Source organism: Hyla sarda, chromosome 12 (assembly GCF_029499605.1).
Source record: "Hyla sarda isolate aHylSar1 chromosome 12, aHylSar1.hap1, whole genome shotgun sequence".
In the NCBI taxonomy this organism is placed as follows: Eukaryota; Metazoa; Chordata; class Amphibia; order Anura; family Hylidae; genus Hyla; species Hyla sarda.
The window spans coordinates 43,698,143-43,714,683 of record NC_079200.1 but is presented as its reverse complement, the minus strand read 5'-3'; the positions used below and the strand labels follow the sequence as shown (position 1 = coordinate 43,714,683).

Here is a 16,541-nt window from a genome sequence, read left to right as displayed (position 1 = left end):
AAATGGTACAGATAAAAACTTCAGATCATGGCGCAAAAAATTAGCTCTCATATATCCCCTTATATGGAAAAAATAAAAGTTATAGGTGTCAGAAGATGACAATTTTACACATACTAATTTTGGTGCATGTAGTTATCATTTTTTTAAAGTTGTCAAATAAAATTAAACCTACCGTATATAAATTAGGTATCCTTGTAACCATATGGACCTACAGAATAAAGATATGGTGTCATTTTTAATAAAAAGTGTACTGCATAGAATCTGAAGCCCCCAAAAGTTACAAACGTGTTTGTTTGTTTTTTTTCAATTTTGCCCCACAAATATTTTTTGATTGATGTTCTTATAAAGAACAATTGGTGATGCAAAAAGTAAGCCCTCATATGGGCCTGCAGGTGCAAAATTGAAAGTCTTATGATTTTTATAAGGTGATGAGGAAAAAATGAAAATGCTAAAACTGAATTCACTTATAAAGGCCTCTCACTGGTCACTCTACCATAAAGCCTACATTTGTGAAGTGCTGCAGTGATGGTTGACCTTGTGGAAGTTTCTTCCATCTGTACTCAGGATCTTTGGAGCGCATCCAGAGTGACCATTTAAGAATTCTAAATGTCACTGTGCTTCTGGGAACTTTCAGTACAGTAGAAATGTTATACCCTTCTTCAGATCTGAGCATCCACACAGTCCTGTCTCTGAGCTCTACTGGCATTTTTTTCCTTCTCATGGCTTTGCTTTTGCTCTGATATACATTTTCAGCTTTCCACTGGATAATCCTTTTAAAGGACAACTGTAGTGCAAGACTTTTATATATTCCTGTGCCCGGGCCTCAAAAATAAACAAAATAAACTTTAACATAACATACCTTCCTACGTGCCCCCACAGGCCTCACGGTCCAGCGGTTCTAACCTCATTCAACTTCCTGGGGACGGAGACGGTGCAGAGCCGTCGGCGTATCACTGACCGCAGCGATGTCCCACCCTGGCTGGTGATAGGCTGAGTCCACTGTCATGTAAGGAGCTCTGGCCGGCTTCTTACATGACAGTGGGCTCAGCCTATCACCGGCCAGGGCGGGACATTGCTGCGGCCAGTGATACGGCGACGGCTCTCCGGTGTTCCCGTCGCCAGGAAGTTGAATGATGTTCGCACCGCTGGACCGGGAGGCCTGTGCTGGAACAACGGGGGGCACATAGGAAGGTATGTTAACATTTATTTTTGAGTCCCGGGCACAGGAATATATAAAAGTCTTCCACTACAGTTGTCCCTTAACTACTCCTGTTGTATTTATCTATGTGACGCTGCAGCCAATCACTGACCTCATTGGTGCCAGTGCTGCCAATGTCCTGGAACTGCTACTTCCCAAACCTCTCCTAGATGACCAGCTGTTCCCCTCACCAACTGTTTTCCCCTTGTATTATGGAAGCCCTTGTGGGCTGGGTCCTCTCCCCCTCTATATCAATCTGCCATTTTTCTCAGTATCATATTTATTGTACTTGCGTTTATGTTATGTATTTTAACCCTTATCAAATGTAAAGCACTTTGGAACCAAGGGCACAATCTAAATAATAATAAAAATATTATTAATAATAATAATGGAATCTGAAGCCTCCATAAGTGAACTGAGCCTAATATACTGTGGAGAAGGATCCAAATCCCAAACAAGGCATTAGTAAATGGTATTAATCATCTTGGTTTATTGTATGTCTCATAGTGTAATTCTGTTTATTTTATGATCACCCATGACAAATAGTGGGAATCCTCTCTGCATCATTTGCATTGACAGCAGGAAAGATGTTTCACAAGCTAGCGCTCATATTATTCAGACAATCCATACCCTTTCATTGTTTGTTTTATAAGAAGAAAAAGTGCTGACATGTGCCTGTGTACAGTATGTGAGTTTAATAATTGATGTCCTCCTGTTCAGGCTCCAGGTATTGTCTGCTGCCTGTCCTTATCTGTCTGCTATGATAGAAAGGAGTCTAGTTGTTTATCCTCCTTGCTTAATGGCACCATGCCCTACTTTTAGGGATGTCATTTGTAGGTCTTCCCATAAGTCTGCATTCGACTTGTACTAGATAGAATCTCTTCCGAGCAGGATTATTTGTAGATTTGAGTAAAGATCTGGGGTCAGAAGTCACAGTATCAGTGTTAATACAAACAAATCTATATATATATATATATATATATATATATATATATATATATATATATATATATAAAACTGTGTGTGTATGTATGTGGGTGTGTGTGTGTGTGTGTATGTATGTGTGTATGTATGTATGTGTGTGTATGTTTGTGTGTATGTTCCAGCATCACGTCCAAACGGCCAAAATATTAACATTAAACTTGACCACATGTTACTTATATGTCAACAACAAACATAGGATAGGTAATTTAACCCTTACTCACCCCCATTTTCCAGGGGCGGGGGTTTTGTTTAAAGTCCCATACAAGTCTTTGGGAAATATTGGTTACTGCATAACTTCCAAACGGCTGGAGATATTTCGATAATACTTGGTCACATGTTACTTATATGTCCACTTAAAATATAGGATAGTTAATTTAACCTTTAACTACCCACATTTGTGAGGGTCGGGGTTATTGTTTAAAGTCCCATGCAAATCTATGGGAAATGTATGTTCTCACATAACTTCCGTACGGCTGGAGATATTTCAATAATACCTGGTACATATATTACTTATATGTCAAATAAAAATATATGATAGTTAAATTAACCCTTACCTACACCCTTATATAAAAAATGGGTTTTTGTTTCAAGTCCCATGCAAGTATATGGGACTTCCAGTACCTTACTCCACAAGCTCCGCTCTGCATCTCCTGGTGAATGTGTCAATCCGGCTTTCAAGCCACACCCCATCTCACAAAGACATGCCCACTGTTTAAGCCCCACCCTTTTCTACCCTTTTTGTGCATCGGTCTGGCTTGCAAATCACGCCCAGTCCCACAAAGCCACATCCCCTTCTATTTTCAGCTTACAATATCTTCATCACAAAGCAGTCCCACCTGAGGACAGGATATGAGGTCGGGATATGGGGACAGGATATAAGGACGGTAGATGAGGTCGGGATGTGAGGACGGATACAAGGACGGTGTATGAGGTTGGGATATGAGGTCAGGAAATAAGGACAGTATATGAGGTCGGGATATGAAGACGGGATGTGAGGTCGATATATGAGGTCAAAATAGGAGGACGGGAAATGAGGTTGTGATAGGAGGTTGAGATATGAGGATGGGATAGGAGGTCGAGATGTGAGGATGGGATATGAGGACAGGATAGGAGGTCGGGATATGAGGTTGAGATATGAAGACTGTATATGGGGAAATGATATGGGGTTAGGATATGACAACAATATATGAGGATGGGATATGAAGCCAAAAGCTTCCTCCTTTGTTTATTTTCCTCCTCAACAAGGATTAGGAAGGAAAAACTGGGCATCGCCGGGTACTCAGCTAGTACTAAATAAATAAATATTTTATTATTTTAACATTTTCTCCCTAAATTACCGCTGCAGATTTGCTGCTGTGTTCAACTACATATTTATATTGATTTTACAGCATCAAATGTGCAGCAGACACTGTACCTGTGAATGTTCCCTCATAGGAAATCTAATAATTTTTCCTGAATGTACCTGTGAACTATGTAGATGTTACACATCATATGACTGCCACAGTGTCGTCTGTATCTGCTTCTTTGTGAGATGTATCTAACTAAGGCCCTTGTATATCGCGTTCCAAGATCAGTTCTCCTGTATCTCTTTTTTGATCAAAGGGCGAATTGCATCTTGGCACAAGGTAGAGGAGAAACATTCCAAAATGAATTGTTAGGGAATGTTTCCCTTCTCCCTTGAGCCGAGATACAATCCTCTTTTTGATCAGAAATGTTGTACGACTTGACAAATCTTCCCAATGTCGTGTGCAAGGGACTCTGTGACTGTCTTCATTGGCTGACGGTTATAACTCTGTGATGACACCTGAGACTAGTGCACCAAGGTCTCCTCACTATATAAAGTCATATCGTGGAAAGGAGATGAATAAAAGGCAATGCTGCACTTCCCATCAGTAGTCAGACTTCTAGCCAAAACTTAGCAGGTACACCGGTTAGATAAGAGGGGGTGCCTCCAGGGGGCGTTTGTGGCAAGAACACTTCATCTGCCAACGCTCCTAAGTTTTGGCTAATAAAGAAGTCTGACTACTGATGGTGTGTGCAGCCTCTTCACGATATTGGGGGAGATTTATCAAAACCTGTGCAGAGGAAGAGTGGTGCAGTTGCCCATAGTAACCAATCAGATTGCTTCTTTCATTTTCCACAGGCCTCTTTAGAGGCCTGTGGAAAATGAAAGAAGCAATCTGATTGGTTGCTATGGGCAACTGCACCACTCCTCCTCTGCACAGGTTTTGATAAATCTCCCCCCATTACGTCTACTTCATGCCTCTATGCTGAGCACCACCATCAGACTCACCTAGGACAGTGTTCACTCTTAGGGTAGGTTAACACCAGGTTTTTCAAGTATGGTTCCCATATATGTTTTCATTATAGAAATCGTATGGAACCGTATTGAAAACCGTATGCACCCGGATGCATCTGGTGGCGTACGGTTTGCTTGCAATACGTTTTTTTCCCGTACTCAAAACCGGGGTTGACTACGTTTTTGTCTCCGGATTAAAAACAGTATTGCAACCGCATACGTTTTTTTTTTTTTTAACATGGACGTCAATGGGAAACGCACATGTATGCGGTTCCATATGGGAAACCGTATATGGTTTTACTTTGCACATTCGCATTTGAATCCTAAAGTTTTAATTTATAAAAAAAAAAATTTTTTAAATAAAAACAGACGGAACCGTATGCACTTTTAAAAACAGTATACGGTTTAAAAACCAATACTTTTCCCCATATGTTTCCATCCGGTTTATTGCCATACGGTTTTCTTTAGAAAAACTGATTGAAAACAGTATGGCAAAAACGTGGTGTGAACCCAGCTTTACCAGCGTTTGGTGTTAAAGGGAAAGTATACCTACGCTTAAGTGCCCGATACTACGACTTCCACATTTTTTTTTACTATATAAAGTAAACTAGTTTAAAGAGGTTTTCACTTTTACAAAACTCTGATCACTGTGCTAGATATTGTTGTTTGATTTCTGTCAAGACTTCTTGCTCCTTATGCCCTCTGCTCAGTGCCAGTCTTCCTTTACCTGCAGGCCTGTGTAGTATTACCTGCCATACTTCACAGACGCCTTCCTGATCAGAAACATGATGGAAATCCTGCATGATGTGCAAAGTGTGACTTCTAAGCCACTCGACGTCCAAATCATAGAAATTTCATACGTTTTTTTTCTTCTTTTTTTACGGTAACAATTAGAACAGTGTGTTCTGATAAATGTCTGACTCATGGAACGTGTTACTGTCATTAGAACATTGTCAGGAGCTTGTTTTAAGAAATTATCTTATTATTCTTATTACAGTACCAGCTTTTTAACCTTGCACGTCATTGCTATTGCTCTTTGTATGGATGAACCATGGGCTTTAGTCACGTGTGTGTATGTTAATTAGAAATGCTTGTCGTTTGCAACTTGTGTGGAGCAAATTTGGCTTAATTGGAAAGCTCATGGTAGATACGATATTATCTTTTATTCCTTATTCCTTAAATCTTATTATTCACCCAACCCCCCCCCCCCCCCAATACACATTTCATATCTGGGTCCAGTGCCCTGTCCGATCCACAATACTCACATCGATTCTTGTTGTTTATATTAATAAACGTAATCCCTCCTCTTCCTTCCCCCTCCCATACCTTGCCCCTGAAAATTGGGGAGAACACAAAAAAACAAAAACAAACAAACTGGAAGAACCAAAATTAACTCTTCTCTCTCTCCCCCCACCCATCCCCCCTGTCCCCCAATCCCCAACTTTCAACTTGAGCCCTGCAACATAGCTCAACTTTCCTTCTTCAATTTTCACAAACATCCTCTTTCTCCTATTCTCAGCTGCTTATTATTTTTGAAGATATATACCATCTCTTATATTTCCATCTTTTTTTAGCTTACTCCCTTTTTTTATATTATACCCCCCCCCCCCCCCCCCCACCATCCCTTCCCTTACAATTTCCGGCAGCACTTACCTGGGACCGGCGGCAGGCAAGTGGAGGAGGCAGCGTTGGCGTCTGCATCAGAGGCAGCAGTGTAGATCGCTGTAAAGTGATCTTCACTGCTGCTTATAGAAGTTTCAAAACTTCAACTCCCAGCATGTCCAGTCAGCGTATGGCTGTCCGGGCATGCTGAGAGTGGTAGTTTTGCAACATCTGGAGGGCCACAGTTTGGAGACCACTGTGCAGTGGTGTCTAATCTGTGCTCTTCCACATGTTGCAAAACTACAACTCTCAGCATGCCCAGACAGTCCTGGCATGCTGGGAGTTGAAGTTCTGTAACATCTGGCCGATCTAAAACTCCCAGCATGCCTGGACTGTCTGGGCATGCTGGGAGTTGCAGTTTTGCAACATTTGGAGGGTTACAGTTTGGACACCACTACACAGTGGTCTCCAAACTGTTCTCCAGTTGTTGCAAAACTACAACTCCCTGCATGCTCTTCGGCTGTCTGAGCATGCTGGGAGTGGTAGTTTTGCAACAACTGGAGGCACACTGGTTGGGAAACATTGTCTGTTTCCTAGTTTTGCAACCAGTGTGTCTCCAGCTGTTGCATAACTACAAGTCCCAGCATGCCCGTCTGCTGCCACTGCATGCTGAGAGTTGTAGCTTTGCAACAGCTGGAGGTTTATATATGCAACATATGGAGTATTTCCGTACTTTTTCTCCTTATGAAAAGGTAAAATTGCGGTCTACTCCAGCATGTTAAAAAAACACCCACATATGACCCCTTTTTGGAAACTACACCCCTCATGGAACCCAACAAGGGGTATAGTGAGCCTTAACACCCCACAGGTGTTTGAAGAATTTTTGTTGAAATTGGAAATGTTTTATTTTTTCACTAAAATGCTGGTGTTATCCCAAATTTTTCATTTTCACCAGGGGTAATAGGAACAACCCACCCCCCCCCCCCCCCCCCCCAAAAAAAAAATAAAAAATTTGTAGCCCCATTTCTTATGAGTATATAAATACCCCATATGTGGATGTAAAGTGCTCTGCTGGTGAACTACAAAACTCAGAAGAGAAGGAGCGCAGTTGGGCTTTTGAAGAGAGAATTTGGCTGGAATTGAAGGCCGTGTGCATTCACAAAGCCCACCATGGTGCCAGAAAGGTGGATGCCCCCACATGTGACCCCATTTGGAAAACTACACCCCTCACAGTATGTAATAAGGGTTACAGTGAGCATTTATGCCCCACAGGTGTCTGACAGATTTTTGGAACAGTGGTCCGTGAAAATTAAAATGTCAGTGAAAATTAATTTGCACAGCCCACTGTTCCAAAAGTCTGTCAAATGCCAGTGGGCTGTAAATTCACACTGCACCCCTGATTACATTCCGTGAGGGGTGTAGTTTCCAAAGTGGGGTCACATGGGGGGGAGCATCCACTGTTCTCGTAGCATGGGGGCTTTGTAAACAAACATGGCCCTTGACTTCCATTCCAAACAAATTCTCTCTCCAAAAGCTCCTTTTCTTCTGAGCATTGTAGTTGCCCGCAGAGCACTCAACGTCCACATGTGGGATATTTCCATACTCAGAAGAAATTGAGTCACTAAGTTTGGGGGGCATTTTCCCCTATTACCTCTTGTAAAAGTTGTAAAGTTTGGGAAAAAAATTCATTTAAGTGAAAGAAAAAAAAAATTTCATGTACACATGACTTTAACGAAAAGTCGTCAAACACCTGTGGGGTGTTAAGGCTCACTGTACCCCTTGTTACGTGCCTTGAGGGGTGTAGTTTCGAAAATGGTATGCCATGTGTTTTTTTTTTTTTTGTTGTTATGGAACCATAGGGGCTTCCTAAATGCCCCTAAAAACTTTCAGCAAAATCCCATTGTTGCTCCTTTGCTTCTGAGCCTTGTAGTGCACCCACAGAGCACTTAACATTCACATATGAGGTATTTCCTTACTCAAGAGAAATTGGGTTACACATTTTGGGGGGGGCATTTTCTCCTTTTACCCCTTGTAAAAAATTCAAAAACTGGGTCAAGAACAAGTAAGTGTAAAAAATGGAGATTTTGAATTTTCTCCTTCACTTTGCTGCTATTCCTGTGAAACACCTAAAGGATTAACAAACATTCTGAATATCATTTTGTATAATTTGAGGGGTGCAATTTTTATAATGGGGGTCATTAATAGTAGAGATGAGCGAACTTACAGTAAATTCGATTCGTCACAAACTTCTCGGCTCGGCAGTTGATGACTTTTCCTGCATAAATTAGTTCAGCTTTCAGGTGCTCCGGTGGGCTGGAAAAGGTGGATACAGTCCTAGGAGACTCTTTCCTAGGAATGTATCCACCTTTTCCAGCCCACCGGCGCACCTGAAGGCTGAACTAATTTATTCAGGAAAAGCCATCAACTGCCGAGCCGAGAAGTTCGTGACGAATCAAATTTACAGTAAGTTCGCTCATCTCTAATTAATAGGGTATTTCTAATATGAAGACCCCTCAAATCCACTTCAAAACTGAACTGGTCCCTGAAAAATTCCGAAAATTTTGTGAAAAATTGGAAAATTGCTGCTGAACTTTGAAGCCCTCTGATGTCTTCCAAAAGTAAAAACATGTCAACTTTATGTCGCAAATATAAAGTATACATATTGTATATGTGAATCAATATATAATTTATTTGATATGTCTATTTTCCTCACAAGCAGAGAGCTTCAAAGTTAAAAAAAAGCTAAGTTTTCTAATTTTTCATGACATTTTTGAATTTTTCACCAAGAAATGATGCAAGTATCGACGAAAATTTACCTCTATGTTAATGTAGAATATTTCACAAAAAAAAATTCTCGGAATCAAATTAATAAGTAAAAGCATCCCAGAGTTATTAATGCTTAAAGTGACAGTGGTCAGATGTGCAAAAAATGCTCTGGTCCTTAAGGCCAAAATGGGCTTGGTCCTTAAATGGGCTCTCATTAAAACTAATTTTTGCTATTGCACTCCTTATGGTAAATAAAAAATATTTATAATATTCTTTGTTTAAAAAAGAATGAAGTTTTCTATGTTTTATTTGTGCTTAAAAAGAGAACATTTTCCCCCATCTCATACACAGACTTTGGACCGAAGCCCAACACAGGAAGTGCAGCCTGGAGTGCTGAGGGGGGTGTGTCCAGCCTTATCCAATCATAGCTCCTTTCACATTTAACTGCCATATGCTGTTGGTTGGACCCCCCCCCCCCACCCCCAGCACTCCAGGTTGCACTTCCTGTGTTTGGTCTTCGGTCCAAAGTCTGTGTATGAGATGGGGGAAAATGTGCTCTTGAGCTTTTTTAAGCGCAAATAAAACATAGAAAACTTTTATTTAAACAAAGTATATTAGAAATATTTTTTATTTACCATAAGGAGTGCAATAGCAAAAAGTAGTTTTAATGAGAGTGCCCATTTAAGGAGTTAAAAAGCTGGATATGCCATTGAGTTGCATATAAATCTCCTGCCTATATGTGTCTTCAGTAGCTTGTAATCCACCATACATATGTTCACCCAGTTTGGCCTAACATCCAGGTGTCCTTAGTAGGGACATAGAAGTTAGTTGCTGTCAGACACCTCTAGGAGGGGCTTATCTTCCCTAAGAACCAAAGAATCAGGCATTCAATCTTTTTTTTTTCTGCCAATTTTTCTATAAAAAAAAGAAAATTCTAAAAAATTTAATAAATCTAGGTGATGCTTTTACTTTAAATATGTGAGCACTCCGTAGCTCAGTAGTGGCTTTTGTAAATTTTTATTAAATATTATTGCTATTTTATATGTGCCAGTGCAAGTACTCTGTCCCAGTGGGCATTACATGACTGCTCATCAACTGCACTAGAAAAATGTGTCCTCTTTTTTTTAACCTTGTTGGACTAAAGCAAGGCCCACAACATAATTTTTATGTGACACGCCACGGGTTCGCAACTGGAGTGCTACAGCATTCTGGTCAGACAGATGACCATAGAATGCGTTAGAATGCCCATAGCATTGCACAGCCACAGATGTCCTAATGCATCCTTAGATAAACACTGGCCTCTAGTGACGTTGCCTGCTTCCACTAGAGTCCACAAGCATATCTTCCTTCAGGAGGTGCACAAAGAGTGAGATGCTACTTGCCTCCAGTGGCCACAGGAAGAAGCTGAGGCAGAACTTGCGCACTTAGAATAAGTTTTGAACTTGTGCATTGTATTCGCGGCTAATTTCATAGCCTGCAGAGGCTCCCACCATGAATAAGGATTGATAGAATATTTGTGAAATTATCAATAAAGTTTTTTTCCAGGGTTCATCCTGCAGCCAGTCAGCTTTCACAAGAATTACTAAGCATTAGTACAGTACAGCAAGGCTTGGCAAATGGCAGGGCCTACTGGGCTTGAGGGCCACCTGTCATCTGGTTAAACATGCTTGTAAAGAAAAAGTAGGGTAGACAAGGGGCCCATTGTAATATCCTCACAAGTGCTCTCATGCCCCTTGAAGTGGTACAGGTGTCTGTCAAGAAATGTATCTCCTTACCACTGCCCTACTTTTTATTGGATTGACGTTTCTCCATAAGTTACTTATCGTTCCTAATAGAAATAATTGTAGAAATGTGGAGAGCAGTGAAGTCAGGTGTATATAACATGATCTGTTGTATTAAAAAAAAAAAATTGCACCCATCGTTCATCACAATCATTGTCAAGAACAAGCACTCCTATTTTAGTTTTTGTCTTGCTGTTAGAGATCTCAGTGCAGTCTGTGGTATACCGCCGTCCCACATTTAGGAACATTGGAAGGTTGATCTGTAAGCGTGGGAGGACGATAACACCATTTACCGAATGTCTCTAAAGAGGCGTCACTGTGCTAACCCAAGCACGTCGAGATCACAGGTGACATTGAACATGTCAGCTGCATCCAAACACCAGGTGTATTCTGTTATCTCCAAGATGTAAGACAAATAGTCTGTATTCATATGTGATGTGTAGAATCTGTTAGTTCTATAGAAGTCTATCATGAAAAGATCTTATGCCAAGTTAGAATATTGTCAAGAGGTTGTAGCATTGTCCAGGCCTACTGTCCCACCTGATCAGACATCTGGCATGGAGAGGTGCATAGAACAATACAGTTATTTAGTATTGTGCACAAAATCTTTGGGCATTGGATTATTTCCTTTTCCGTTTTCTCGCCTGAGTACACCTAGATAACCCCTTTAACTCTTCTGTGATACAAAAATGTTTACATGTGTGGTACATATGTGTTTGTAGAGGTTTTGCCACCATACAGATGATCTAGTGGGTACAATTGTGTCTGATACATCAGGGCTAGACAAATCCTAGGTGCCAGGTCGTCATGGTGACTAAGAATTTCATCATGGCCCTTAGGTTTGTGTTAACCCTATACATTAACCCCTTCAGGAACCATGGGATGTGTTTACGTTTTGGATTGGGTGAGGGAGTATGACGCTATCTCCAGCTGACACCAGCCGATAATGACAGAGATCACTCTAATGTCAATAGATGTCCAAACTATTAAATCATCACAGTTATGGTCCTACTCGATCAACAGTGTTAATGCAAAAAAGGCCAGAGGTCAAAATGTTTTATTTTCAATCACACCCCAGAATTTTTTTTTTTTTTTAAAGTGATCAAAAGTTAATACTATGCAAAAGTGGTACCAGTAAAAACTACAGCACAGGACACAATGAAACATTGCACTGGCCATTGATAAAAATCCTGGCTCCTTTCTTTTTTTTTGCTAGCTTCAAAGCAAATTTATTAAGCCCTACGTTAAATGACCATTCCAAGATGTAAGTAAGATTTAAGGGGCCTGCAAATGGTTATATAGAAATATATTACATATATGACCTATATGCTAATGGTTAAATGAGATTAACATGTCAGCCATGAGCCCTTGTGGCTCACAGGGATGAATGGATCAATGTGTTGGTTGTGGGTTGAGAAAAGTCTCTGCATTTGAAGAACTTTGCAGAAGACTATTGGACTGTTCCCTCCCTTTAGTGTGAAACTTTTGCATTATATATTGAAGTGTTTTGTACAGAGAAAAATTCTTTAAGTGACAGTGGTGCCAGCTATTAATGACTGAACCACAGGCTCTCGGGCTGCCGTTTATCATCATGTGGTGTTTTCAGGATTAACATTCAGCTGGTAGACTTAGGACCTTCTAATTGTATGTTTGTCATCTATCCAAACCTGTGCAGGTGCAGAAGTGTTGTGGCTGTGTTTTTATAAAAAGATGGAAAAGCTCGGCAAAAACAGTAATCCTACATAATACAGCATTTTCGAACTGGCTGGTAGTGCAAAAGATCAGCATGAAGGCAAGATGTACTGAACAGTGCAGAGGTGGCTCCTATAAATGTATAGAAAGTAATTATATGATTTGATAATTGTGGCAGGGAGAAGATTAGAAGGTTACCCGTAATTCCACCAAACAGAGAAGGTTCCTTTTACTTTACTTGTTTTTTCCTCTTTGCATTCAATGCTATCAGCGCTTTATTCAATGACTGCTTTAAGAAGTTATTTTTGTTATACATTTTACCTGCCGTGGGCAATGTGTAGGTAAAACCCAGAGAAAATACATTGCATAGCAAGTGAATCAGATTTAACATTATCTCATACACATGCTGCATAGAATTTGACCTTTGTGTGGGTTTCGAAAATCTGTAGCGTATTAGTCCTGTTGCGGATTGTTCAGGTTTGTTGTGGATTCCTCTACGTAAGGGCAGCGAAATCTGTAGGTACGGATTTTAAAACTTTTTAAAACACTTTCTGCTTTTCAGCTTCTGCAGGAAAATTCACATGTTTCAGGGTAGGGTCACACGTGTCATATTTTGCTGGGGATTTTCCTACCCATCCTACACAGCGGATTTTGTTACCCATTGACTTCAATAAGTAGGAAGATACACAGCAAATACGGCACCCGTGACCCTACCCTTAGTGTGGATTTGTCTTGGAGATTTTGCTGCTTGTTTCGTGCAGAAAATCTAAACCGTGTGGGGTTTTTAAAAAAGTTGTTCATCTTGGTCTTTCATATATAACAAGATTAGTAATATATATAATATATTACTACTAATCTTGTATTGGTTCTAACTGAGTTAACTCTTGTGGTTCTGTTGCAGTCCCAGCAAGCACGTTATAGTAAAGAATACGCATTGGTAAGAAAAAATAACGTATCGGGCCCTGTGTAAATAATGTGGTATGTAGGAACAAGCAGAAAAGATCTGTATCAGTAAAACCACAATGGCCCTGATTTAATAAGAGTGGAGTGTAGGTTTCTTTGTGGGTTTTAATTCCTTACAAATTTTCCCACGGTATTTACTAAGGTTTCCCTACATTTTCCACTTTTCCCTACATTTTGCTTATTTTTTTTTTTACGCATGCTCTGATCTGTCTGGTTTTCCTCAGCTCAAATCCACCGCATTTTTTGTGGAAACCTTTAGTAAATATGTTGTTTTTTTGTGAAAATGACGATGACACGCCCCTTTTTGGTGACCACGCCCCCTTTTCGTACAGCCGCTCCCCCTTTTTGAGTTTTCTAAGTAAAATATAGTCAGTTGGGTTCTTCTAAATTCTGGCACAAATTGTGGCGCAGACAGATTTTCTGGCGCAGAACCTGACAAAACATGTCGGATTTGCAATAGTAAATAAGGGCCAATGTGTTTTGAAACGTAGACAGGACAAAGAAGAACGTCCCACTGCAGCAACTCAGGAATATGGAGCAGAAACTGCACACACAACAGCTCTGTTGGTGCACTGGTGTACTCCTGGAAGTGTTGAGTCCTGAGGGTTTCTAGCACTTTTCTAACTTCAATTATACTTGTTTAGCAGCACCTACACTATCATGCTGTGTTTACAGATGGTATTTTGGGTCTTATTTCCATCCTTATTTTGGTCAGTTTTTGTCTAAAACCAGGAGTGGAAGTGGAACCAACACCTAAGCTTTGGATCTTTTTCTGTATTTTGGACCCACTCCTGGCTTTGGTAAAAAATACTGACCAAATCAGGATTACAATACTGTGTGTGAAGGAGTGTGGATGTTGCTATGTGAAGTTGGTACCATATGGACGTACAGTACAGGCCCATAGACTCCTGTTAACTACCATATTACTTATCATTTATATAAACCTAGATGTGTAAAACTAGCTTTCTTGTTTTGTCAAGGGACACAATTTATCCTGCCCATGGGGTTATTTGACTGAAGGTAATAGTCTATGATTTGTACACAGAAACAGATAATGCCAGTTCCGTTCTAAAATTCCATATAAAGAATAAATAGAAATAGCGACACTCCAGCAGAAACTCAAAACTCACATATAGTACGGGGGGGTGCACCCGATGAAGCACTAACAAGTGTGAAACGGTTGTTGCCTCTTTTCTGTACACCCCCGTCAGTGTGCGTCTCCCCCAGGAGCATAGCTATAGTGGGTGCAGAGGTAGCATTCACACAGGGTCCCTGGTGCCTAATGGGGCCCCAAAGCACATCTTCCCCATAAGAGACTAACACATGGGGCCCTGTATAAGATTTTGCAACGGGGTCCAGAAGCTACAAGTTACGCCTCTGGTCTCCCCCTGTACTGTAAGTGAGTATTATACTCTAAAATGAAAAAGGATCTGCTGGATCCGTTGAGTGTCGCTATTTATTCTTTATTTGGATTTTCTGGCTTGGACTAAAGTGAGCAAAGCACCACTAGTAGCATTGTATATAACTTTACGCTTCTTGTACATATGTCAAGGGGGGAATGCATCAAGAGTGGAAACTGTGTGCATGTGATAAATATGGTGCTGATCACATTTCTCTGCGACTTTTTAACCTGTGCGACAAAATGTGCGACTTTTTGATAATGCTGTCCACTGCTATTTTTGTATGCCGAGTCAAAGCTGGTGTAGATTTACGCCTCGGTTAGTGCGTTTGCTCCAAAAGATGCACCAAACTTTAAAGTTGCACATCATAAATTCCTGACCACTGCATGATATCAACTAAATCATAACTTAATATTTTCTTTTTGAAAAGCCTTGTAAATGATAAAGTTGCAAAACTTTGATGCAAAAACATCACTGGACTAAAGGAAAGCGCCAAAGAACAGCAGAAAAAAAAAAACACGAGGTAAAACGATTCATAAATGAACCCCATACTTTACTCCTGTGGGTTGGTGCCTGTATTAGTCCCGGACTATATCGTCTTTCTTTCCTGCATAGTAAAAGTAAAGGGGTATTCCAGGATTTTTATTTTATTTGACTATGCTACAGAGGCTGTTAAGTTAGTGTAGTTCATATTATAGTGTCTGTACCTGTGTTTCATGGTGGTCTCTCAATTCTTCTGTGATTCTGCCTCAATGTTTATTTTTAACAGCATACAAAATAAGTGTTGTCTCAGGTTTTCCCAGGTTGCAGTGAGGCCCGAAACATTGCATCACTAGTCAGGTGATGACAGGAAACCTGTCCTGCTTCAGTGGGTGGAGAAACCGCTGGGTGGGAGGGAGATTATTCTGCAAGAGCTGGAGGCACTATAGTTAGAAAGCACTTGTCTTTTGCATGGAATTCAGCTCATTGATGCCTCAATGGGTGGGGTGGCTGATGGGAGGGAGAAAAGTGACCTCACACTTACAAACAAGGAATCATGGGACTTGTAGTTGAAGAAGATAGCCATAGTGTTATGGTAATCTCAGAACACAAACATTTAACCCCAAGACAAGCGCAGATCCTTCCTAAGCTTGTCCATTACTGTCTGCCAGGTACGTACTAAAATCAACTTATGGTGGATAACCCCTTTAATTTCTGCCAAGTTTGTGAACATTTCACATATATGTTAGTAAATATTCAAAGTCTTGTTGTCTTTAGCAGTAACAGCCCATGGTGGGTAATTTGGGTAATGTTGTCATTATTTGGGATACTTTATAAGCCGTCCTCTTGTGCGTTCGCTCTCCTCCCCACATCAGGATTCAGCTGTTTTCTCCTCTATAAATGCTGAGATGGGGAGAAGAGTTGTAATTGCTCTTCATGTCTCAGGGTTATTATAATATTGTATCTGTTTTGCTTTGATTAATTGGCCATCTCCCTGGTGGGATGGAGACTGCTTAGTGCGCCATTAATTGCTCACATGAAAATATTTACTAGAGGTTTTGTTGAGCCAGGCATTAGTATTCCAGCACTGTCCTGCTGCTGCTTGTCTAGAAAAACTCTTGCTTATCTGCACTCTCAAGCGTCTTCCTACAGTCAATACCCATTTTTTTCCCGTACAAGCATTTCTAAAAGATACCAGGCTAATGTGTGAATGCGTACAAAACCTCACCACTAACATGGCTGGCAGAAGTAAGTTGGTTGTATCTGGTAAAACGTTAAACCATTGTGCCCCATTGGTTTTCACATTGATTTATATTTTGAATCTAACCTGAAAATGGATAATACACAGTCCTTGGTCTTCCATTAAATCTATAAAT

At 40.5% G+C, this 16,541-nt stretch overlaps 1 protein-coding gene across 5 annotated transcripts in view; it reads left to right on the top strand.

Moving 5' to 3' along the window:
* The window catches only part of TANC2 (tetratricopeptide repeat, ankyrin repeat and coiled-coil containing 2), a 532,732-nt gene that overhangs the window by 279,076 nt on the left and 237,115 nt on the right, over nucleotides 1–16,541 (top strand). The gene's annotated exons all lie outside the window — the stretch shown is intronic.